The sequence below is a fragment of the Dendrobates tinctorius genome, unplaced genomic scaffold (genome assembly GCF_039654945.1).
Source record: "Dendrobates tinctorius isolate UK_male_01 unplaced genomic scaffold, ASM3965494v1 ptg000081l, whole genome shotgun sequence".
Classification (NCBI taxonomy): Eukaryota; Metazoa; Chordata; class Amphibia; order Anura; family Dendrobatidae; genus Dendrobates; species Dendrobates tinctorius.
In genome coordinates, this window is record NW_027361749.1 from 11,639,935 (window position 1) to 11,666,328 (window position 26,394).

Here is a 26,394-nt window from a genome sequence, read left to right on the forward strand (position 1 = left end):
TGTTCTGACTTTGTCCATGTTCGATAGACTTGTATGGATGAATCTATTCAAGATGGAGGCAAATGGACGTGTCTTTTTTTTTTTTTTCTTTTTTTTTGTGGCGGTCCACTTGGACTACAAAAAAATATATGAACCCATGAAGGGATTGATAGACTACAAGGGTGAGTCTAAAATAATCTGCAGTCTGACTTCAGAATTTATTTAATTTTCTGTAAAATAATGAAAATATATTTAAAAAAAAAATCTCATTTCTTTTCAATATAACTTGTCCATCTGTCAACTAACTTTCGTATTAAAAAATATTTTAGGCAGAGCTGCAAGCCATGAATGTGCCGCTGTCTTCACCTCTTCATCAGATGTGAATCTTCGTCCCTGTTGGACTTCTTTCAGAGGACATAATCCCTTTGCTGTCTTCTATTCAACAGAATCCGTTCATGTGCACCCTCATTGCTGTCATCAGTCATGGATGGGTGTCTGCCTCCTTTTTTATGGCTGTCATTTGTGCGACATCCTTGCATTTCTCTATACATTCGCACATGTTTCTTAACAATAAAATACTTTTTTTTCCATACTGTGCACAAAGGCATCGATAAATATCGGCACCAGACTTAACCTCGGACTGCAAAAAACTTATTCTGATCTTTCGTGCAAATCCCCAATTGGGCATAGTCACAAATGAAATGGTGTAACACATTCAAACCTGCCCAGTAGTGACTGGGGAGACAGCGACCTCATACAGAGTGCATTGATAAGTCAGTGTGGCCAACAGAAGTTTTATTATAACCGGAGCCCTTATGCAATGGACACTTGCTCTACGTTGGTAAAACGCGTACGTCTGACTGAGGCCTGAAATAAGCACCGGTGATACTTTAGTAACAGTAACAATGTTACTACCTAAAGTACGTTTGCTTTAGACAGTAACATTTCTGCCATAAGAACTTTGATTGGTTTGATCGACTGGCGTGGCCATGCCCAATCCCGCCCCGAGACCTTCTCATCTCTGACCGTTATATTGGAGTTGCCAGATGCTGGCTTGGTAGCTCCAAAAGTGAAGCAATTTTAGCGCACCTTTGTTGCACAAATATTTTAAAACTTTTCAAAATAGTTTTTCCTGGCGTTAACACTTTGATGAAGGGCCAAAGTATTACAAACATAAATTTTTATTAGACACTAAATATGATAAATGAACACTCGTAAACCATCATAACTGATTCCTGCAGGAGAAGGTTTTCCAGTGCAAATTGGGGTTAAATATTTTCTGCCTTTTTCCTTTGCTATGTGTAACAAAGAGATAGATATAAGAAAAGCGTGTATTACTAGTGCATTACTTTTTTATATGTATATACAGTATTTTAGCCTTTTTTTACTCTCACCTTCTCTCTGAACTTGTGTATCATTCTAGGCATCGTTCATTTATAACATATCTCCCTTTTGTAAATTGTTTCTAAGATACTAGTTACGTCAGGATTTTCAAGGCCCTTCCGATGGATTTTAATAGTTCTATAAATTTTAATGTGCTCAAAATGGATCCTGTTATCAAACATTGAGCTGCAGTTAACAATGGCCATTCTATTAAAAAAAACGTGTAAAAGTGAATGTAGCCATTATTCTGGAATGGAATAGAAGTACTTCAAGCTAATTAGTATGTATTGAATTGTACATTATGAAGAAGTGTTAATGATGAATGACATTGGCAGGGTCTCTGCTGTAACAGACAGCTTGGACAATTGGCAGTGCCACTTGGCATGTTTACTAGCACATACTCTGAGTCATTTGGTAGTACTTTAAAATTGAACAGTTATAAATGTATACTGTAAATTATTGTGGCGTATTTCTCAACGTACAGTCCAGTACCTCATTAACCAGTATCCATTATTACACTGGTATAAATAGTGAGATAACAATGTGTTAATGTAGTTTATTTAATATAGCATAGTTTGTTTTTTTTTTACAGGGAAATGGAGAAGGATTAGTAGTAACAGGTCATACAGTGTGTGCGTGTGTATATATAGATATAATATAAAGACCGTCTTGGAGAAAAATGCTGTAAAGTAAGAATGTTTTTAAAAATAGGAGTATTATAGTTTATTTACAAAATGCAAAGTGAATGAACAAAAAAGCAATTTAAAGCGAACCGGTCATCAGGATTTTGCTAAGTAAACTAGAGACCTTGTCAGGTTGGCACCTTTATACTGATTAAAATGATGCCTGAGGTGAAGAAATCCGTCTTGTGGTTATGCAATCTGATAGAAGTTTTCAGTTAATGCCATGCTCCTGCTCCCGGGGCAGCCTGTGGGAGGGGTCCTTTTTTTTGTGCTCTGGCCGCATCGTCATTATTGTGACTTAAGTGACAGGTCAGTGACCTGCCCCGTATTTTAAATACTGCGCTTGCGCAGCAAAATGGCAGCGGTGCATGTACAGTAGCATCTATCGCTTGCCAAATTTTTAGAACCAAATTTATTTTTTGCTCCTACAAAATGTTGACGGCGCATGCGCCGTAGCATTTCCAATCCTTCTCAAACAAACTGCCTCCTGTTACAGCCAAATATTTGAATCAGATCAGCAGTTCACAGCACCTGCTTTTTTCTGTGCCCTAGTTCCTATGTTTTTGTGCACACTAGAGTTTTTAGCATTGATTTCATGTTGAATGTATGGCTTTTTGGCCTCAATCTTTCTATGAAGACCACTTCTGGCCAGATTTTTCCAAACCTTAAGGTACTGTCACAGTAAGCGATATCGCTAGCAATATCGCTATAACTTGTGACGTTATAGCGATATTGCTAGCGACATCGCTGTGTGTGATACTTACCTCCGACCGGCTCCCCCGCTGGTTATCGCTGATCACGCGAGAACGTTCAGGACCGTTTCTCGTCGTCAGCTTCCTGCGGCGCTTCCTGCTGTGACGACGAGTGATGCGTGGAGCCGGGCGGGAGGACGCAGGATCGCCTAGTGTGACAGGTAAGTAGCGACCCCCGACCCCAGCGATGACGCTGGTGAGATCTGCCTGTGTGGCAGCTCACTAGCGACCACTTAGCGATGTACCAGCGATCCTGACCGCGTCATATCGCTGGTCGGGATCGCTGGTACATCGCTAAGTGTGACAGTACCTTTAGATGGGTGTAGCTTTCTCCCACTGTTTGCTGCCACTGCTAAGCTGATGATGCTGCTAGATATCTTCCAATTCTGAAGGTAAACAGGCATGATGTGTCTTTTATCAGCCAAACTAAATTTTCTTTCCCATTCACTGTGTCTACCGTGTGAAACGTTGTCCATTTCTACTTCAAAAGAACTTGAGCAGCACATCTTGGAACCCCAGTCTTCTTTGCAATCTTTGTCTGGGAGAGGAAAGCACCTTGTGTCTTGTTTCTATACCCAGTCTACTGAGTCTTGCCATGGCATGGTGTAAGGCTGGTTTCACACTAGCATTTTTTTGCGCTGCGTGTGCATACATGAGCATGCCCCCTATGTTTAACATGGGTGCATATTGTCTGGCGTTTGTATGCGTTTTTGTGCGCATGCTGTTTTTTGCAGTGTGCGCCTATGCGCGCCGGACACACCCTGTTGCATTTTCTGTACGCCCAACCTGTGTGAAAAAAACAAATGTGCACGAAATGCTCAAAAAAACACATTACAGTCTATGGGAACGCTGACGTGCGCATGGACATGTGCACGTCAGCGTTTAAAAACGCATGTGTTTTTAGAGTCAAACTTGTTAACAGGCATGCGCAAAAAATAAGCAAAAGCATACAAAACGCTTGATGCGTTTTTTATATGCATTTGCAATGCGCACGGAACACAGCGCAAAAAAACGCTAGTGTGAAAGTAGCCTAAGAACTGTGAAATTAAGCTGTCTTCCACAACCTCACCTTTTGTAGTAAAGTTTGGCTGTTCCTCACCAAGTTTAAGCCTTCTATTTAGCAGTTTAATGTTTAAAGCCGTCTCACATAGCGAGATCGCTAGCGAGATTGCTGAAGCGTCACCGATTTTGTGACGCAACAGCGACCTCGCCAGTGATCTCGCTACATGTGACACATAGCAGCGACCGGCCCCCCCGCTGGATATCGCTGATCATGCTCGAATGTCCTGGGCCATTTTTTCATTGTCGGTGTCCCGCGCGCATCGCTGTGTTTGACCCCGACGAGCGACCTCGTTGGCGACGCAGAACTCAGGGACGCAGGCGGGAATCGTCAGAAAAGCTGCTGTGTGACAAAGTACCAACGACCGCCGAGGTCGTTACGGATCGTCGCTGAAGAGATCTGCCTGCTTGGCAGCTTACTAAGGGTGGTTTCACATTAGCGCTTTTTAAGCGCACGCACGGCCGGGGGTAGCTCCGCCCCCGAGCCGGCTCTCTGCCCGGCGTGCCCGCCCCTTGCTTGTAGCGCCGCCTCCTAGCGGACAGCGGCACCTGCGATCGGCGCACCCTATCTTTAGCATAGGGTGCGCAGATCGTGCGCAGGCCGTGCGCTAGTTGCGCTTTGACCTGCGCTGCGCACTTTTGACGGTGCGCCGTGCGCACCAAAATCGAACTTTTCGGATTTTGGCGCACACGGCGCACCGTCAAAAGTGCGCAGCGCAGGTCAAAGCGCAACTAGCGCACAGCCTGCGCACGATATGCGCACCCTATGCTAAAGATAGGGTGCGCCGATCGCAGGCGCCGCTGTCCGCTAGGAGGCGGCGCTACAAGCAAGGGGCGGGCACGCCGGGCAGAGAGCCGGCTCGGGGGCGGAGCTACCCCCGGCCGTGCGTGCGCTTAAAAAGTGCTAATGTGAAACCAGCCTAAGTTAATGACTATGTTTCAACCTACAAATGAAACTGATGTTCATTATCACTTTTTTGGTGTCATTGGTTACTCATACACCTGGCTATAATCCTGCTAAAATCCCTGACTTTGTGCAAGTGTACTGGGAATAATTTATACTGCTTACAAAGCAAAGGGAGGTCACAGCAAGTAATTTATTTTCATCTCTCTTTTGTTCATTCGCTTTGCATTTTGTTAAATTATAAAAATAAATTAACGCTTCTATTTTTGAAAGCATTATTTTACAAAATTTCTTTTAACACCTGCCTAAAACTTTTGCACAGTACTGTGTGTGTGTGTGTGTGTACCTCCTTATTCTTATTTTTCAGCCCTCCTTGGCTTTTTGTAGTACTCACTTTGATAATATGTGTACTTATTAATAGATGTATTAATTTATTATATTATTAGAACTCTCTTATTTGGTTTATTTAGTATCTTGAACCTTCATGTATTGCATGTATTTTTGGGGGGAACTTTACACAGAATGTGATGTTTTGTATTTTTCTTGCCAATGGGTTTCCCATCCTATATGTTATGTATTTTTGACCTCAACACTTATGGTGTTTTGGTAGGTCTTGTATTTTATTTTGTGCTTTTATGCACTTGTTAAATGTTTTTATTGGATTTTTTGCCACATCGATTACTTTTATTGATTCACCTAATAAACTACCGTACATTGTCAGTATTCCTGACCCACTTAATAATAATAATAAATTTTATTTCTATAGCGCCGACATATTCCGCAGCACTTTACATTTCAGAGGGGACTTGTACAGACGATAGACATTACAGCATAACAATAATCACATAGATCATAACAGATACCAAGAGGAATGAGGGCCCTGCTCGCAAGCTTACAATCTATGACCCACTTTCTATAGTTGCGTTTTTCTCTTTAGTGTGTTGCTCTACTGGTTTTGTTTGCTATGTGGGTTTGTAGCACCTATTTTTCCATACTGCGTGGGTAGTGCCTGCATCTTCTCCTGTCTACACAGAAAAATGCCTAATAGGCGGCAGTACACATTAAACAGTGCTCTTCATGGACACGCTCTGTCTTCCTACATGCAATATATAGCATATAGACACATATGTCCTTGATGTGCTCTGTACCTTTTTATGACCCTGAAATTGGGCTCAGCGTGCCCCACATAAGGTATAAGTGAATGCAGTCTACATGAGCAGTGCTTGGAACGTTCATGCTACACGTGTAATGCTACATACAGGCAGGTCACCTACCAGAGTTTAAGCATGTACCATCAGAAATGCCTTAAAAACCCCTCTGAGATACTCATTTATCAGCTAGATCATGGGTGGGGAACTCTTCTTCAGCTCCTTGACAGATTCTCAGTGACTGCAGATCTTAGCCCAGCAGCTTTGTTTTGCCAGACCTTTAATTCCTTCTCTCACTGAGAGCATGAGCACGCTGCATTCACAACTGAGCCCTGTGGTGCATGTAATGAAAAATTGCATCCTGACTCTGGCCAGTGCCAGCTTCTGGATGTACTTTGTGGGTGGAGTTAGCCTGTGATAAGCTCTTGTTCCACAGATTGACAGCAACGTCAGCCTCAGTATCTCCTATGATGTATATATTCCAGACCTAGTGTCTCCTTTGATGTATATACTCCAGACCAAGTGTCTGCTGTGATGCATATGCTCCACCTCGGTGTCTCCTATGTGATGTATATGCTGCTTCCCCAGTGTCGCCTATGTGATTTACATAGAGTTGTCTCACTTTCTCCTATGCAATGTATATGGCAGTTTCTATGTGTCTCCTATGTGATGTGTATACAGTGGCATGTAAAAGTTTGAGCACCACTTAACAAAATGACTGTTATTGTGAATAGTTAAGCAAATATCTCTAAAAGGCCTAAAGTTAAAGATGAAGTTTACCCCAAAGGTCAGATAATATTTGAATGTAACTGTAGAGTTGGCCCCTAGAATCAATTTTAATGGTGGGCTCTTGTCACCATAGTGCGACACTACCAGCAGTTGCTATTATGGGATTTTTCTCTGCACCAAGGCTAAACTTTTGGTTGGTTGAATAGCCTACTCCTGATTGGCACTGCTCTTTAGTACGGGCAAGAGCTCATTACACTGTACTGTATAGCAATCTGCTCCAACCTGAAATTAAATGGCTGATAGAAATATTTAGGCTGTGTTCACACACAGAGTTTTTTTAGCGGTTTTGACTATAAAACCGCTAAAAATAAGCTTCCCATTAATTTCTATGCATTTTGCACTTTTTGTGCATATTGACGCGTTTTTTACCGCAAAAAAAACGCATCACGGTAAAAAACGCAGCATGCTCATTAATTTTGCGGATTTTTCTGGCTTGTTCAATGCGTTTTGAAAACGTGCCGGAAAAAAACGCATCAAAACCGTGCAAAAAACTCAACGAAAACGCGCGGAAAACGCGAAGACAAAAAAGGCGCGGTTTCTGGGAAGGGAGTCAGGTTTTTGAGCAGAAATTTTCTGCTACGTGTGCACTTAGCCTTAGAGAGATGTTTTTCTTTCTTAAATTGCCGTCTAAACATTGGCAATTGAATCGCACTCCAGGAAAGTGCCTACTTTTGCCTGCCTCCCATCCAGGTCCTGGCTTGGAATTCCATGCCCACTCAAATTGCTAGCATAGGTGACACCGACCTTCCCCAATACACAGCCACAGAGATAAATTGTGAGTGTAGCATGTGTTGTGACACCCCATACAAACTAAATAGGAGTTACAGTCAATCTTTTTTATCTGGGGAAAGCTATATTTCACAACTCTGGTTTCTCAAAATTCTTTTTATTAGGGGATTTATACAGTATAGCAGATAATGGGTCAGGAAGGCAAACAAAGGAAAAGAGGAAAGTGGTTGGGGAGGAAGAGGAGAGAAGGAAAATGAAGGGAAATTAAGATCATCTTAACATAGTTGCACCACAACAATTAACATACCAAGTTCAAAAACAACATAAAAGTATAAATTAAAAGTATTCTGGCAAAGTAATAAGACGTCATATAAAGAGGCTTTTCTTGCTTGGAGAAAAAAAATTACATTCCAAGAGGACCATTTGGAATTATATTTAGGTAGAGAGTTATTCCTTAAAGCTAAGGACATTTCAAAGGAGTTATGGGAGAACATAATATCAATCATGTCGGAAACAAAGGGAATATCCATCGATTTCCACTTTGATGCAATACAGGTTTTTATGACAGAAAAAATATGTAAAGAAACGTGTCTAATATTTTAAGGGAGGTGATCAGCTTCCAGAAAAAGGAGAGGCAATTGGGGAGAAATGTTGACGGGAGACTCATTTATCACAACTCCAGTTTCAATGGATTTCAAAGCAGACTCCTGATCAGCCAGAAGCAGAATTTGAGAGAGCCCAGAAACTAAAGCCGGCCATACACTTTAGATGGCGGTGGGCCGAATGCTTCAGCCAACAGCTGATTCTCCCATACACAAGAGCACTTGTTTGTCAGAGCGTTCCTATGGTCTTCATTTGTAAGCCATCCGCTGGCATGTTGGTCAGTGGCTTATCTCCGAGAGAAAAATGCACTTGGCATTCTGAAATCAGAGATTGCCCGATTGACATCTCTCCCGACAATCTGTTGGCCTGCGCCCACATATGCAGACTGTCAGCCGGAATCTATTGATATTGTCTGTGTCTGTTGCCATTAGTCTAATGTGTATGGGGGACTTAAGATAAATGCATGTCGGAATATATTACAAATGGCCTGATGGGACCTAACATGATTCACCATGATTCATTACAATGGATACATTTTTATAATGGTTAAATTTTTAATGTAGAAACTGCTTTCACACTTTCTCTTTTATTGGCCAGCGACAGAATATGTAGTCTCTCACTTTTAAAGCCTATCCAGAGACGTAGCTAGGGGTACAGCTAAGGAGGCGGGGGGCAAAACTGTGGTTGCGCACACTGATTGTGGGTATAGGAAAACCTCAGCAGACAACCATGCTATTTACAGAAAATAAATCTCTTTACAAAGGTCAACACTGATATTACTGCCATGTGGTGACCATACAATGGTAGTCAAGTCCTATAGAACATAGAAGTGATTACAGTACACTTATTTAAAGTAATTTATAGATGACGTTCTTTCTGATGGAGTAGTTCACTTTTCCTGTCTTTCTGCTGCCCCCAGACCAACATGACAACTTTTACAGCACTGACTTGTATGCAGAGATTACCGCAAAGACACATTTGACCTCTCACATTTAGGCTATGTGCCCACGTTGCTTTTTTGAAGCAGAATATTCCTGAACGGAAACGCACACCCTCTTCCCGGGAAAACGCATGCGTTTTATGAAGCGCTTTTGACGCTTTTCTTAAGCGTTTTAGCATGCATTTTCCTATTCGTCTTTGCAATACAATTGTATGTATGCAGAAACGCACGCGTTTCCGCAAAATTAATGAACATGCTGGGTTTTTTTCCGCAAAGCGTTTCCGCAGTGGAAAAAAACACACCATTAGCACAACATGTGCGGATTCAATTATGATTACATGGGATGCTTTTCTTAAGCGTTTCCGCTGCAGAAACGCACGTCTAAAAGCGTTGTGAAAAAGCGCTGTGAAAACGCAACGTGGGCACACAGCCTTACTGCACCTGGATGGTTCTTACCAATGTCACTTTTTAGTAAAAGGCGTACAATGTGGTGTTTGCCTACCTTTTTACTAATGCCAACTTTATATTTGCTCAAATTGTACATTACAACTAAGTTTTTAGGCTGCACTATTCTTTCCAAGAATAAAGGAAACTGGATACATTTATCCTAATGAATTTATCGTAGAACCCTTGCACATCAAGTTTTGTAAATCTCTACTCACAATTGAGAAAACCTCACATTAACATTTAGACAAGTTTAGAGGATAAAATAAAAATAGTGAAGAGTCCGTGTGTTAATATACTCACCCATGGTCTTTTTGTCCGGTATCCAGCTCCGTTCTGCTCCTCTTCTGAGTCACATGATTACAATTCAGACTCTCCGGCTCACACTGCGATCTGTGTGACCAGGAAATGGCTTTTACAAGTTAAACCTATTTAGCGTCCGAACTAGAGCCCTTCCATCCCATACCGTGCCCCCGGAAGAAGCACTATTGCGAAACGGCGCTCGTCGGGGGTGGAGGTGAATGCAGCAACCTGTGTAGCCGCACTGACCCTGGTACCACTCTTAAAGTGGATAACTAACCTTATTTCCACTCTATCCTGTTGAGGGCAGAGCAAAGTCCTGCAGTGAGCAGGTGCTGGGCCTTGCTGACCTTTCCTGGCACCTGCGCACTGCAGTACTTTGCTCTGCCCTCAGTTGGTTTTAAATTTGTTATTGTTTGTTATTTAATAAAGATATTTAATTTTGACCTTTCTCCAATCACTTCTTATCTTTATGGCACCATGCCATAATAGATCATGTTGATCCCTTCCATAGCCTTACTTTGTAACAGGCTTCCAGCACAGTTTGATGATCCTGAGTCTGAATTGTCATAATGGGAAGAAGAGCAGAACGGCACTGGATACCAAAGAAGATGGTGAACGGGTAGTTTATTAACACGCTACGGTACCATTTATACAGGTATAGGGAAAAGCAAAATTAACGGGATTGCTTATTTAAAAAAAAAAAAATGAGGGAATGTTTTCTCTTTTCGGTGGGTCAAGATACAGTCTTATAAAGGGAAAGTGTCATGATCTGCTGAGTTCGTGGGATCAGGTAGTTTAGAGGTTAATCTGACAGCCTCACTCTGAGATTCTGGGAGGCTTTTTATAGCCTCATTGTGGGCTCACTCCTTGTCGCTTATACTCAGACCTTGGCCGAGTGTGTGACCCTGGTGTGCTTTGTGACTGTGATACTTTATGCTTGCTTGGTTTTGATCCGGTTCTGTCCTTGTTACGAGTTCTGCCTGTTCCTTTTGTACTGCTCTGCTATTCCCGTGTATGACTCTTTTTGCCTTGGACCTGGCTACTCTCTCACTGCCTCCCTTGTACTGCGTTGCTATCTCTGTATGATTCATTGCTTACGTTTTGACTATTCTCTGCTTGTCCCTCTGGTACCGCTCCGTCCTCCCCATGTATGACCCCCGCTTGTCTGACCTGAGTTTCCCTAGCCTTTGCTCCAGGATTCCTGTAATAGAACCCTATCCTGCAGCAGGACGCTAAGCCACGCCCCCTGTGGTCACATGATCGTAGGTCCTTGTACTGCTAAACTACTTTCAGTGTCGCAGGTTCTGTTGTCTGAACTTTCCCTGCAGTATCGGACCCCGGGTCCTCCCGTAGTCTGGGTGAGTTACCCTGTTCAGCCGCGGCAGGCCCCCGGCGCTGACAGGATCCTGATAGAAAGTGTTGGAGAGCTGCATTCATTTTCCTGGTAAAATGTTAGGTTAGGCCTCATTCAGACATACATGATTTTTCTTGTATGTAAAAACATGGACTGTTTTTCATTAGTGTTTGTATCAGATTCTCATCAGTGTTTGGGCAATCAGTTTTTATCAGGGTTTCATCAGTAATATTTCACAGACGTAAAAATGATTAAAATTACAATCAGTCTCCTCTGATTTACAATGTTGGGGTTCGCTCCCATCTGCTTATAAAATTGGCAGGTGCAATGTGAGAAAAAAACTTGCATTGCACTTGCACCAATGTTATTAAATCAGTCAGTGTTCATCTGCGATTTTTTTTTTTCCGCACCTGGAATTGGGGTGAGGAAAAAAATCGTAGTATGCTCCATATGGCCTCTTCAAATGGCCAAGACTCACCAATGCAAGTCAGTGGGTGCGATAAAAAAAATTGCACGGAACACAGACCATACATGTGCAGTTCGATTGTTATGCACCCATCTCATAGGAAACCCGACATTTCATCAGCCAAGTACATTAAATTCACAGCGTGAACCGTAAGAATAGATAGCTAGAAAGTTGTCAGTGAGATATACACTGCTCAAAAAAAATAAAGGGAATACTTAAACAACAAAATATAACTCCAAGTAAATCAAACTTCTTTGAAATCAAACTGTCCACTTAGGAAGCAACACTGATTGACAATCAATTTCACAAGCTGTTGTGCAAATGGAATAGACAACAGATGGAAATTATTGGCAATTATCAAGACACACTCAATAAAGGAGTGGTTCTGCAGCAGGGCTGTGGAGTCGGTAAGCCACAGTTGCGACTCCGACTCCTGGATTTTATCAGGCTCCGACTCCGACTCCTGGATTTTATCAGGCTCCGACTCCGACTCCGGCTCCGACTCCGACTCCTTCATAAATGGCCAATTCATAACAACAAATTTACTGTTGTAAAATATTAAACATCGTGCTTATTCAGTTTCTCACCATCATATAAGTAATCAGACCACTTAGAGCAAAAACTACATTTATTAGAATACAATTAGAATATAGCAAATAACTTTTATAAACTTTTTTAAACTGTAAGTAAATATGCAATAAACACTTTTATGCAGTTAATAAGAAGAAATCTATAAATTTGTCCTCAGAAAAAGTATTGCCTCTGTCCGATCCTCCTTCATGGATGCCCTCAAATCTGATCTAATTATTTTGAGAGCAGAGAACAACCTCTCTACACTAACTTGTGTTGGTGGCAAAGCAGTAACCACTCGGGCAACATCTCTGGCAATGTCAGGATACAGAGGAATCGCTTGTTGCACTGTTATTTTTGATGAACGGTCAAATTTCTCAATTTCTTTTAGTGCACATGAAAAATTCTGCTGAAATGTACTGGCTGTATTCCTTGATGGGGATGACTCTTCTATGCGGGAACGCTTTGCATGGTCCTTGTGATCCAAATATTTTTCAAAATTAAATTCTTCATCAGTTGATGATGAGGGTGAAGATGTGGCAGGACGACCAAATTCTTCTTGTTCCTCCTGACTGTTCTGCAACCCTTTCATCCTTACTGCTATTTCAAACAGAGCTTCTTTTCCTTTACTTAGCTGTTGATCATCTAGAAGAATCCGATTCATTGGGTCTACATAAACAGCTGCCAAAAGAATGTTATTTTGTAATAGTAGCTCCTCTCTCCGTTTCATTGATGTAGCAATGCCACTTGCAATTAACCCTCCTCTTTGGGACAGGCGAAACATCAGGTTCTTCCACTCCTTTAAGAAAATACCTGGAGTTAAGTCCTCTGCTTGTAATTTTTTAGTCACTGTAAATGGGTGCTCTAGCAATTTTTCCAGCTCAGTCACCTGATTCCACTGACTTTCATTTAGCGTCAGTTGAGGGTTAGCCATGTCTACAAGAAAGGTTTTCAGTTCAACCAAGCGCTGAATCATTAAGTAAGTACTGCCCCATCGTGTGGCTTGATCAATAATTGCCCCTTTTCCAGCACGTCTCTTCAAAATTGAGTCAACTTTAGGGGTTCTGGCAACAGTAGCCAATTTTCTCACCTTGCCAATCAGTGCAGCAGCATGTCCTTCTTGCAGACTGTCTCTTATAGCCAGCTGTAGCGTATGCACAACACAGCGCATGTGATGAATGAAAGAACATATTGACACAGTTTCAACAAGATCATCTAAACTATCATGTTGCTGTTCATCTGAAGCAACTTCAGTTTGTTCCTCAGTTACAATACTGTGTTCCTCTATTTCAAACATTTGTGTCTGTGGACCCAGAATGTTCTTCTAGCTGCTGGTCACCATCATTACTCTCATTCATTAGCTTAATAGTGCTTATCATATTTGAAGCATTGTCAGTTACGACAGAAAGAACTTGCTCTTTTTTAAGTTCATAGTCTTGCAGAACCTTTTCCACCAAGACCTGGAGAAACTCACTGGTGTGATGAGCTTTGGTGTCTTTTACTGCCAATGTCTTGGTAACTATTTCATTTTTGTCACAAACAAATCGGACATTGATGGCAAAATAGTTCACTCTGTGACGTGTGCAGGCATCCATTTTAAGAAACAGAAAGCGACCCTTGAGAGTTTTTTTAAGTTCTTCCTTTTGTTTAAAAGCTTCTTCAATTACTAATTTTCTAATACTCTCTCTCTCCAGAGAAACACCAAGCTTGCGGGCCATTTCCCCATTCAGACACATAAAAGCTGGTCATGAAAATAATGAATTAGGCACACTATCCTTTACAACAAGCTCTATGATCTGTTTTTTAAATGTATCTACTGTCATTGTCACAGTAACTTTGTCACTGACAAAATATCTTGCAACTGATTGCTGCAAAGTTCTCTGCTCCTTTGTTTGGCTGGAAGAGCTGGGCACTGGTTCATTGGTTTGGATGCAGTCTTTCTCATCCACTGCTTTCAGTACTTCTGGATGAAAGCGCTGTAAATGTCTCTTTAGATTAGAAGCTCTGGTAGGAGCATTTTTATCTTTGCCTGAATATGCACTCATCTTGGCTTCACAGCATTTGTTTTCGTCTGGATCATTTGTCAAACACTGACAGACATAATGTTTTCTATCTTGAGTGATGGTGAAATGTTCAAATACAGCTGATTTAATGTGATGCTTCTTTGACATTCTCAGGTTTTTAATTCTGCATTCACAATCCAAATGACAATTGTTTTTCCTAAAAACAATTGTACAAAATTATTGCCAGGTCGTACAACTGATATAGTGGTCAGTAATACTGTTATTATTCCTCATGTACTCACAGTTAACTGATGCAAAGTTTGTTGAAAGGATAATACTTCTTACAGTCTTCCTCTTCTGAGTAGCAGGCAGCTGTGAGATGCTTGGAAGACGCACACCTAGTATGATCTAGTCTAGAGGAGGAGCTTTACTACTAAGAATTTGCAACACATTTTCACTTTCAGTTTCATACATTGTAAGTAGGGGGGTTGGGGCAGCATGAGGTTAACCAAGTATAAGATTAGATAAGGGCAGTGGAGAACAGTGACACACAAGAAGTAAGAAATGTCTCTATCTCCAGCAGAACTGCTTATCACTGTTGTTCATAGTTTGATAGAACATATATATTTGAGTAACATTTATAAAATTCATATGAAAGTTCAATTATGAAATATTAATACATTTTTTTAAAGCTGGAGTCGGTACATTTCTACCGACTCCGACTCCAACCAAAACTAACTCCGACTCCGACTCCACGACTCCGTCTCCGACTCCACAGCCCTGTTCTGCAGGTGGGGACCACAGACCACATCTCAGTATCAATGCTTTCTGGCTGATGTTTTAGTCACTTTTGAATGTTGGTTGTGCTTTCACACTCGTGGTAGCATGAGATGGACTCTGCAACCCACACAGGTGGCTCAGGTAGTGCAGCTCATCCAGGATGGCACATCAATGCGAGCTGTGGCAAGAAGGTTTGCTGTGTCTGTCAGCGTAGTGTCCAGAGGCTGGAGGCGCTACCAGGAGACGTGGAGGGGGCCGTAGGAGGGCAACAACCCAGCAGCAGGACCGCTACTTTGCCTATGTGCAAGGAGGAACAGGAGGAGCACTGCCAGAGCCCTGCAAAATGACCTCCAGCAGGCCACAAATGTTCATGTGTCTGCACAAACGGTTAGAAACCAACTCCATGAGGATGGTCTGAGTACCTGACGTCCACAGATGGGGGTTGTGCTCACAGCCCGTGAGGACGCTTGGCATTTGCCACAGAACACCAGGATTGGTAACTTTGCCACTGGCACCCTGTGCTCTTCACAGATGAAAGCAGGTTCACACTGAGCACATGTGACAGATGTGACAGAGTCTGGAGACGCAGTGGAGAGCGATCTGCTGCCTGCAACATCCTTCAGCATGACCTGTTTGGCAGTGTGTCAGTAATGGTGTGGAGTGGCATTTCTTTGGAGGGCCGTACAGCCCTCCATGTGCTCACCAGAGGTAGCCTGACTGCCATTACGTAACGAGATGAGATCCTCAGACCGCTTGTGAGACCATATGCTGGTGCGGTTGGCCCTGGTTTCCTCCTAATGCAGGACAATGCCAGACCTCATGTGGCTGAAGTGTGTCAGCAGTTCCTGCAAAATGAAGGCATTGAAGCTATGGACTGGCCCGCCCATTCCCCAGACCTGAATCCGATTGAGCACATTTGGGACATCATGACTCGCTCCATCCACCAACATCACGTTGCTCCACAGACTGTCCAGGAGTTGGCGGATGCTTTAGTCCAGGTCTGGGAGGAGATCCCTCAGTAGACCTTCCTCCGCCTGATCAGGAGCATGCCCAGGTGTTGTAGGGAGGTCAAACAGGCACGTGGAGGCCACACACTATACTAAGCATCATTTTGACTTGTTTTAAGGACATTACATTCCACTTTAATTTTGTGTGTGACTCCAAATCCAGGCCTCCATTGGTTAATACATTTGATTTTCATTGATGATTTTTGTGATTTTGCTGTCAGCACACTCAACTTTGTACAGAGCAAAGTATTCAATGAGACTAATTAATTCATTCAGATCTAGAATGTGTTATTTGAGTGTTCCCTTTATTTTTTTGAGCAGTTTATAATTAGTACAGTGCGTGTGTAGCTTATTGTACATGTATTTATTGAATATAAGATTAAATGAAAAAAATGGCGTGGGGTCTCCCTTATTTTTAATAACCAGCTGAGGGAAAGCAGACAGCTGCAGGCTGGTGTTATTATTTTGGGAAGGGGGCAATAAACATGGAGCTTCCGAGGCTATTAATATCAGCTCACAGCTGTCTACTTAGCCTTTACTGTTTATTAAAAAAGAAGGGTCCCCCAAAAAATGGCATGGGAATTCAGTTCACTCTTCAGAGGTGAAAATATTGTCCATTCTACTGTATGTAAATCATAGTAAACTGTGTTTTTTTTTTTTTTTATGCATAGGCATCAACTGAAAAAAAAAACTAATTTTTTTTGTATGGAGTCAGTGGGCAGTATATAACTACATAGTGGCATATGCAGCAGGTAAATGTCATAATACTGACAAATGATACATCTGATGGAAGGTTTGGATGTGATGGGAACAGATTCTGAAGTATTATGTATATTTTTTTCATTTGGTTAAAGTTAGAGATTGTCCAGTGCTTTTATTTTTATGGCCTATCCTTAAGATAGGTTATCAGTATCTGATTGGTGTAACATCCTGACTTCCCGGCAATTGGTTGTTCTTGGTATGTGCAGCAAGCTATAGTACTTAGTTGCAGAGCTGCACAGCTTTTTCAGCTGTGTCGTGGTCATGGACAGGTACTGGCAGACCCCCACGATCATATGCTGATGACCTATCCTAAGGCGAGAGTCACGCCGCCGCATTTCCACTCATCCAAGAGTGGATCACACTCTGATTACGGTTTGGTCAGAGTGTGATCTGATTTTCTCGGATGAAGAAAAGATGGGAAAGAAAAATGTCCCATTTTCTCCATTCTGTCAGTGCGCGGAAATCGAACTGCACATAGATGTCATCTAAGTGCACTGCAATGTTTTCAACTGACTCATTGACTTGCATGGCTGCATGTGATCCAAGTATTGGATGCAAATCATGCATGCTGCGATTTTTCTTTTACTCAGATACGGTCTGAGGAAACAAATCGGACATGTGCATTGCCTCACAGAATAGCATTGGTCCGCGGGCTACCCGATGTTTTGTTGGCTAACACTCGGACCAACAATACGATCAGCTGCCCAAGCCATAAACCTAGGCAGTCAATAGAAAGCCTTTGACAACCCTTATAAAGAAAACTACCTATTTAGGTAAAGTTTTTACTCCATGTAAATTATATATTTTCTATATTGGTTCTTTAGATTTTAAGATGCAGTCTCTTGTTCCTGTGGGAGATAAGCAGCTGCAAATGCAGTCGGACAGCCGATTATTCCTCTTTCCATTGAAATAAACATGCATGCTCTGCCAAGCATGCATGTTTATGGTGGAGCAAGAAATGAGCACTCGGCTGTGACTTCGTATTGACCATTACTTTGCATTCAGAGTTTGAGCTTTTTTTTAGCAGGTGCTTTATGTTCAGGGTATTTTTTCCTCAGTGGAGGAACATTTGGTTTACCATCTTCTAGCTCTGACAGTCCTGACATTTTTTTTTTTTTAATGATGATCATGCTTTTAATAAACAGGAAGAAAATGATGCATCTGACATGGGGAATTAATAGGAATACATTCACTCATTTTGAGAAATGGATTCGTGTATTTTATATAATTTGATTTTCTGACAGGTTTTGCTTTATTTAGCTTGAATTCCTTTTTAGAAGAAGGACATCATTATTTAATGGTACATGTAATATTATGAATGATAGCCTTTAGGCAATGCACTTTGCATAAGAACTAGAGGATGGAAAAAATGTTTAAAAAGGCAACATTTTGCTTCTGTCTGTCTTCTTGTATTGTTAGGATGCTCCCTGGGTGAAGTCTTTTTCAAATCCTACTGGATAAAGCTAGATTTTAATCCATATATTTTTAAATATCAATTCTAATAACCTCTGTACAGTTTCTATGTTTTATCTTAATGTTTTTGATTGGAGCATTATTGAAAAGTCCACATTTCAGGTTTGCAGATTTTGCATAGCTCGAGGGCACATCGCAGATGTATTGGCTGATGGCACTTAAACAGAATGAAAGCATTTGTTATCTTTGCACATTCATCGGGACAGACATGATAGAGGAAGTTTGTAGGAATGTATTGCTGGGGCGGCAGAGAGATTATATTGTCAGCTGCTGAGCAATTGTAACTGATGCAGAAGAACATGTATTTTTTATCACAAAACAAGCTGTAACCTAAGCAGAAATGGATACATCACAAAGCAATAAAACCTTCATAACATACTGGGCTCTAATATCAATGTTGGAACCAAAAATAATGAACAATGAAGTTACCGTATTAACATATTTATTATTGTATATTCATCACAGCCAAAGGCGAATACTAGATCCTTTTGAAAGAAATCTTAATGTAGCAAAATCTGTTTAAAGGGGTCTTTCACCATTTCTTTAATTTTTAGATATGGCCATAGTGTGCTATAAAAGTAAGCTCTAGCACATACGTATGGATCCTGCAGATCTCATCTAGTATCCTCCCTGAAGTTACTTAAGTGCACAATTATATAATTATATTTTGATTATGTAATAGTGAACCGTTCACCTTGATGAACGCTATTTATGGATTATTATTCCGCAGGTAAATGAAATTATAATACTGCTCAGCCGTGTGATTAAAGGTGCGGCTACTGGGAGAAAAGGAACTTATTTCCACTTATTAGCCACAGGCTTTGGTCTTTGGAGGCGTGCACGGAGCAACAAGTCTACCCTCATGAAATCGCTCACAGCTGTAGGCATGCCCGGGCATTTTAGCAGTTCTCTCTGCAGAGTGTATGTAAAGGACGAGCTGTCAATCATAATCTTAGCGAGTAATTACAGTCACCGTTTACAGTATACTTAGCAATGATTATTATAACCCCTCCTTACATGCCCCTATGACTGAAAGCCAGCTCCAGTGAGGAATTAAGTTCCTTTTCTCCCAGTAGCTACATTTTCAACAAGGCATCCAGACAGCATTGTGTACACTATTTACCTGTAGATTGTCCCTATATCTGCAGTTATATGGTGTTTTTTCCTAAATGTTTAAAAAGTTCCCTTAGTCTGTTTCAGTAGGCTGCACAATCATGGGGAAGACTGCTGACTTGACAGATGTCCTGAAGGCAGTCACTGACACACTCCACAAGGAGGGTAAGCCAGAAAAGGTCATTGCTAAAGAGGCTGGCTGTTCACAGAGGGCTGTATCCAAGAATATTAATGTGTGGTAAACAAAGGTGCACAAGCAACCGGGATAACTGCTGCCTTGAAAGGATTGTTAAAAGTCCATTCAAAGATTTGGAGGAGATTCACAAGGAGTGGACTGCTGCTGGAGTAATTGCTTCAAGAGCCACCATACACATATGTATCCAGGACATGGGCTACAAGTGTCACATTCCTTGTGTCAAGCCACTCACGACCAGTAGACAATGTCAGAAGCGTCTTACCTGGGCCAAGGACAAAAAGAACTGGACTGTTGCTCAGTGATCCAACGTGTTTTCAGATGAAAGTAAATTTTGCATTTAATTTGTAAATCAAGTTCCCGGAGTCTGGAGGAAGAGTGGAGAGGCCACAATCCAAGCTGCTTGAGGTCTAGTGTGAAGTTTCCACAATCAGTGATGGTTTGGGGAGCCATGTCACCTGCTGGTGTAGGTTCACTGTGTTTTATTAAAGGGAATGTGCCGTGTTTTTTCATAATTTAATGTAAAAAAGAAAATGGTATAAAAAATATTGTCCCCTAAGCTTGACTCAGTGGTGGGTATGGTTTTTTTTTTTTTTTTTTTACTGTATTAATGCAGCCACTGGGGGCTGCCATCTTACCTTTCTGGCTGCTGAATGACACTTTCCATGCTCATTTACGGCAGTCCCTGGGCATAAGAGAGAAGTCGGCTCCTGACCACTATCTGTATCATTGCAGCAGCATCAGCTGTGAACTGGGCACGCCTCTGTGGGCATCTCAATTCACAGCTGTAGGTGTGGCCAGGCGCCATCTTATTAGAGCCCAGTGCTTTCCTTTTAGCTCCATTTACACTCTATTGCAAGCCCTGTTATGCCGGATGCAGGGCTTGGATGTTCACTCTGCATATACCAGCTGCAGGAGAGGATACAGACCAAGCTGCTCTTTCCAAAACACCCGACCAGCTGCAGCCCCTGCACTTGCAAAACATAGGAGGAGCTGCTCCCTGCTCTTTCAAAACACTTGGCAATCTGCTGAACATCTAATCCTCTCCTGTGTGATACTGACTGCTGAGCCGTGTATGTAATCCTCTCCTGTGTGATTACTGTCTGCTGAGCCATGTATCTAATCCAATCCTGTGTGATACTGTCTGCTGAGCTGTGTATCTAATCCTCTCCTGTGTGATACAGTCTGCTGAGCCATGTATCTAATCCTCCTGTGTGATACAGTCTGCTGATCCGTGTATCTAATCCTATCCTGTGTGATACTGACTGCGGAGCTGTGTATCTAATACTCTCCTGTGTGATACTGTCTGCTGAGCCGTGTATTTAATCCTATCGTGTGTGATACTGACTGCGGAGCCATGTGTCTAATCCTCTCCTGTGTGATACTGTCTGCTGAGCCGTGTATCTATTCCTATCCTGTGTGATACTGACTGCGGAGCCGTGTATCTATTCCTATCCTGTCTGATACTGACTGCGGAGCCGTGTATCTAATCCTCTCCTGTGTGATACTGCTGAGCCGTGTATCTAATCCTATCGTGTGATACTGTCTGCTGAGCCGTGTATCTAATCCTCTCCTGTGTGATACGGACTGCTGAGCCGTGTATCTAATCCTATCCCGTGTGATACTGCTCTCCTGAAATACTCTGTACTGCTGTCACCCTGCTGGTTTTGTGTGTGATCTACATGGTGGTATTGTGTAAGATCTATATGGCGGCATTATGTGTGAACTATATGGTAGTATTATGTGAGAACCCTATGGCAGTATTATATGCTAAAAGGGGACAGAATTCTAGGGTGGTTCTGGCTGAGCACCTGCACATGGGTCAGGGGTAATAGTTAGGTGCAGTCAGGGGAGCGCTGGTGAGGCAGCTGAAGAGAGAGGTCTCACTTTTTTCGTTACTATATGGCTACATTTCCCCCCATCCTGCTTCCCAGCGTCACCCCGGACTGCGCCTGTCGCCTCGCTTTCGCACATCGCCAGGACAGGATCTGAGGAGGGGAATGGAGATGTGTCCAGGCGATGTGTGAAAGCGAGGTGACAGGGGCCTGATATATGCTGGAAGGAGCAGGGTGACAGCAGCACAGAGTATTTCAGGAGAGCAGTGTGCTGGTCTATGGGGGGCACCCTGTTCGGTGCCAGGAATTGTACATAGAGCGCTGTGTTTTATACACATGGATGGACCGTCTGCGTCTGTGCTCCACAGAAATCCAGGAAACATTTCTGCTGATTGATGACCTGTTCTGATCCAAACTTTGCATGCAAAGACAGTCAGTAACTTTGCAGGCCCCATCAAAATGGCTGCTCACTGTGTTCCTGGATGTCATCCTCTCTTTTCCCTTAGCAAACACCCAGAAGGGGAGGAGAGGAGTGACATCACACTCATGTCAGCAGATTCCGCCCATAATTACTGCAGGGCAGTAATGGGAGCTAGTTGTACACTAGGTTTTTGTGCCAAATTTCAGTAGCTGCTCCCCCTAGTGTTAACAAGTGGAAATGCCAAACTTTTTAAAATTATTTTTCATATTTTACAAAATTAAAAACAAATGATAATATTTTTTAAGAAAATATCTCCAACCAGGAATTAATCCGCACAGCAAGAAATTGCATTCATTGTGCACATGCCTCTGTGAACTGCTGCCTAAAAGTGAGTGTAGTATAAGAAGTTCTCCATAGCAATAGGCACAACAACTTCACCAAAAAAGAAATACAGATGGCACTCACCGGTTAAAATCTTCTTTATTCTATTTCTTTAAAACATCGGCATAGGGAGGATGGGAGCAGGACTTGAGATGACGACAGCTGTTTCGCGCTGCAGTGGCCCTTCTACTGTTCTCCCTTTAGGACCAAAGTCAACGCAGCCGTCAACCAGGAAATTTTACAGCACTCCATTCTTCCCTCTGCCAACAGGCTTTTTGGAGATGGAAATTTCATTCTCCAGCAGGATTTGGCACCTGTTTAAACTGCCAAATGTACCAATACCTTTTTTAAACATAACAGTATCACTGTGCTTCATTGGCCAGCCAACTCGCCTGACCTTAACCCCATAGAAAATCTATGAGTTATGGTCAACTGGAAGATGAGACACCAGACCCAACAATGCAGACAACCTGAAGGCTGCTATCAAAGCAACCTGGGCTTCCATAACACCTCAGCAGTGCCACAGGCTGATCCCCTCCATGCCACACCGCAGTGATGCAGTAATTGATGCAAAAGGAGCCTCGACCAAGTATTGAGTTCATTTACTGCACATACATTTGAGCAGGCCAACATTGTGGATTTGAAAATCATTTTTCAAGCTGGTGTTATAAAGTATTCTAATTTACTGAGATAATGACTCTTGGGTTTTCATTTCTGTAACCCATAGTCATCAACATTAACAGAAATAAGCACTTGAAATAGATAATGCTATAGAATATATATGAGTTTCACTTTTTGTATTGAAGAACTGAAATAAATTAACCTTTTGATGATATTCTAATTTTGTGAGAAGCACCTATATGTTAACCATAGGCTCGGATTCATTTTGTCTGTGTTTTGGGCAGCATGAATCGACTGACCGCTTCCCTTTAACCCCTTAATGACTGCCGATATGCCTTTTTAACGGTGGCAATTAAGGGTACTTATGCATCAGTGCCTCTTTTTAACGGGACTGAGAAATAAGTGTATAGCGCTCCCCAGCGGCAGAATTTCTCCGGGGTCTTGGCTACCAGGGGTAGCTGAGACCCCAGAGAACATGATTCTGGTCGATTTTTACCAACCCCAGTGTTGTGGTCGCCGTTATTAACTGAATAATGGTGACCGCAAAAATAAAGTCCAATTTTCCATTTAATTTTTCTCCTCTGATGTGATCCCCCAATCTCCTCAGTACCTCTGGTGTCCCTGCATCACCCCCCGCCCTCCCGGAAGTCCCCCGGAAGTCCCCTTGCCGCCGGTGTCTTCTTCCGGGAGAAAAAGGCGTGTGCATGGGCAGTGCGCCCAGAGATCTGCCAGCAGCAACAATAGGAAATTTTTCCTGTTGGATCATTTTGATCACTGTGATAGACAATGATGAAAACAAAAAAGTAAATCAGGCACCCCCTTAGTTAGGTAAAAATAATAAAATAAAAAAATGTTTTTTTCCATTTTACTATTAGGGTTAAGGTTGGCCAAAAGTTAGGGATGTGGTTAGGGGTGTGTTAGGTTAGGTTTGTGGATAAGGTTATGATTGGGGGTTAGGAGTGTGTTGAGTCTATGGTTAGTTTTGGGATTAGGGTTAGAGATGTGTTGGTGTTAGGGTTAGCGTTAGAATTGGGGGGGTTCCACTGTTTAGGTACATCAGGGGGTCTCCAAACGTGACATGGCGCCACCACTGATTCCAGACAATTTTGCGTTCAAAAAGTCAAACTGTGCTCCCTCCTTTCTGAGCCCTGCCATGCACCCAAACATTGGCTTTCCCCTACATACGGGGTATCGCTGTACTCAGGAGAAATTGCACAACAAATTTTTTGGTCCGTTTACTCCTGATACCCTTGCGAAAAATAAAAAATGGTTCCAAAGTAAATTTTTTGTGAAAAAGTAAAATGTTCATTTTTCCCTTCCACTTTGCTTTAGTTCTCATGAAGCATCTGAAGGGTTAATAAACTTCTTGAATGTGGTTTTGAGCAACTTGAGGTGTGCAGTTTTTAGAATGGTGTCACTTTTGGGTATTTTCTGTTATATTGACCCCCCCAAACTCACATCAAATGTGAGGTGGTCCATAAAAAAAATGGTTTTGTAAATTTTGTTGGAAAAATGAGAAATCGCTGGTCAACTTTTACCTTAACCCTTATAACTTCCTAACAAAAAAAAATTCCAAATTGTGCGGATGTAAAGTTGACAAGTGGGAAATGTTATTAACTATTTTGTGTTTTCCGCCCCCTACATTCGACAGAAACTACACTCATCAAAGTGACCAATGACCTTCTGACAGCAAAACGTAATGGTGACCACTCTCTGCTCATTCTTCTCGACCTTTCTGCAGCTTTCGACACTGTTGACCATCCTCTCCTACTCTCTAGGCTCCAGTCACTAGGCATTAAGGACACTGCTCTTTCCTGGTTCTCCTCCTATCTTTCCGACCGCTCCTTCAGTGTTCTGTTTTCTGGCTCCACTTCATCTCCTCTTCCTCTCACTGTTGGGGTACCTCAGGGCTCAGTCCTTGGCCCCCTTCTCTTCTCTCTCTATACGGCCCCAATTGGACAGACCATCAGCAGATTTGGCTTTCAGTACCATCTTTATGCTGATGACACACAACTGTACACATCATCCCCTGACCTTACCTCCGCTGTACTACAGAACGCCACTGACTGTCTGTCTGCAGTCTCCAACATCATGTCTGCTCTCTATCTGAAACTCAACCTCTCCAAAACTGAACTTCTTCTGCTCCCACCATCTACTAACCTCCCTAAATCTGACATTTCCCTCTCTGTGGGTGGCACCATAATAACACCCCGACAGCAGGCACGCTGTCTGGGTGTTATGTTCGACTCCGATCTCTCCTTCACCTCCCATATACAATCTCTTGCCCGCTCATGCCGCTTACACCTAAAGAACATCTCTAGAATCCGCCCTTTTCTCACCATGGAAACAACAAAAACTCTCACTGTCGCCCTGATCCACTCCCGCCTGGACTACTGTAATGCTCTATTAATTGGCCTCCCTCTCACTCGACTCTCCCCTCTCCAGTCTATCCTTAATGCAGCAGCCAGGGTTGTCCATCTGGCTAATCGTTACTCAGACGCGTCCGCTCTTCGCCAGTCGTTACACTGGCTGCCAATTCATTACAGGGTACAATTCAAAGTACTTGTTCTCACCCACAAAGCTCTCCACAGTGCGGCACCCCCTTACATCTCCTCCCTCATTTCTGTCTATCGGCCTAACCGACCGCTGCGCTCTGCAAATGACTTTCGACTAACCTCTGCCCTAATCCGTACCTCCCACTCCCGACTCCAAGACTTCTCCCGTGCTGCGCCAATCCTCTGGAATGCTCTACCCCAAGATATTAGGATCATCCACAATTTGCATAGTTTTAGGCGCTCGCTCAAAACGCATTTGTTCAGAGCGGCCTATCACATTCAGTAATCAAAGTCATGTTATGTTTGTGTGTGTGTATCCCATTCACTATCTCCATCTAACCCCCACCCCCTGAAGATGGCTGGACCGTCATTGTAAATACATCATTGTAAATACAAACCTATGCTTTGTATCTCCCCCACCTCATTGTAGAATGTAAGCTCCACAAGCAGGGTCGTCTTATTTCGCTTTAATTATTGTATTGTTAACGTTGTTACTTATGACTGTTGTGTTTGAAACTGTTCAACTGTAAAGCGCTGCGGAATATGTTGGCGCTATATAAATAAAGATTATTATTATTATTATTGTGTGACTCTGACTTAAGTGTACAAAAATTAAAAGTTCGAAAATTGCAACATTTTTTTTTTGCCAAATTTCCGTTTGTTTTTTTTCATAAATAAGTACAATATGTCACGATAAAACAATCTCAGAATCAGTGGGATACGTTGAGGCGTTCTAGAGCTATAACCACATAAAGTGACAGTGATCAGAAGTGTAAAAATTGGCTTGGTCACTAAGGGGTTAAACATTAACTGATGAAATCTTGGCTATACACAAGCCATTTGGTGCTAGTTTACTGGTTATTTGCATTTGAACAATTATGGAGACAATGTACAGCTGATAACAATGATTTTTTTTTTGTCAGTGTAAATGATCTAATTACCCAATGAATGAGTGGTTTGCTCATTCAGTGGGTGATCACAGGTATGTTTACAAAACTGGATAATTGGAAAGGAGCGAATGCTAGTTAGCTGATTTTATCTGCTTTTCTAAATGCTCCATTATTGTGTCATCTGTCATTTTTATATTATATTGGTATCTCGTTAACCCCTTTAGTGACCGGGCCAATTTTTAAAAATCTGACCA

General features: G+C 42.2%; 1 protein-coding gene across 16 annotated transcripts in view; it reads left to right on the forward strand.

The window, feature by feature from the left end:
• Window positions 1-26,394, forward strand: part of DTNA (dystrobrevin alpha) — a 377,884-nt gene that overhangs the window by 94,049 nt on the left and 257,441 nt on the right. The window lies entirely within an intron of this gene.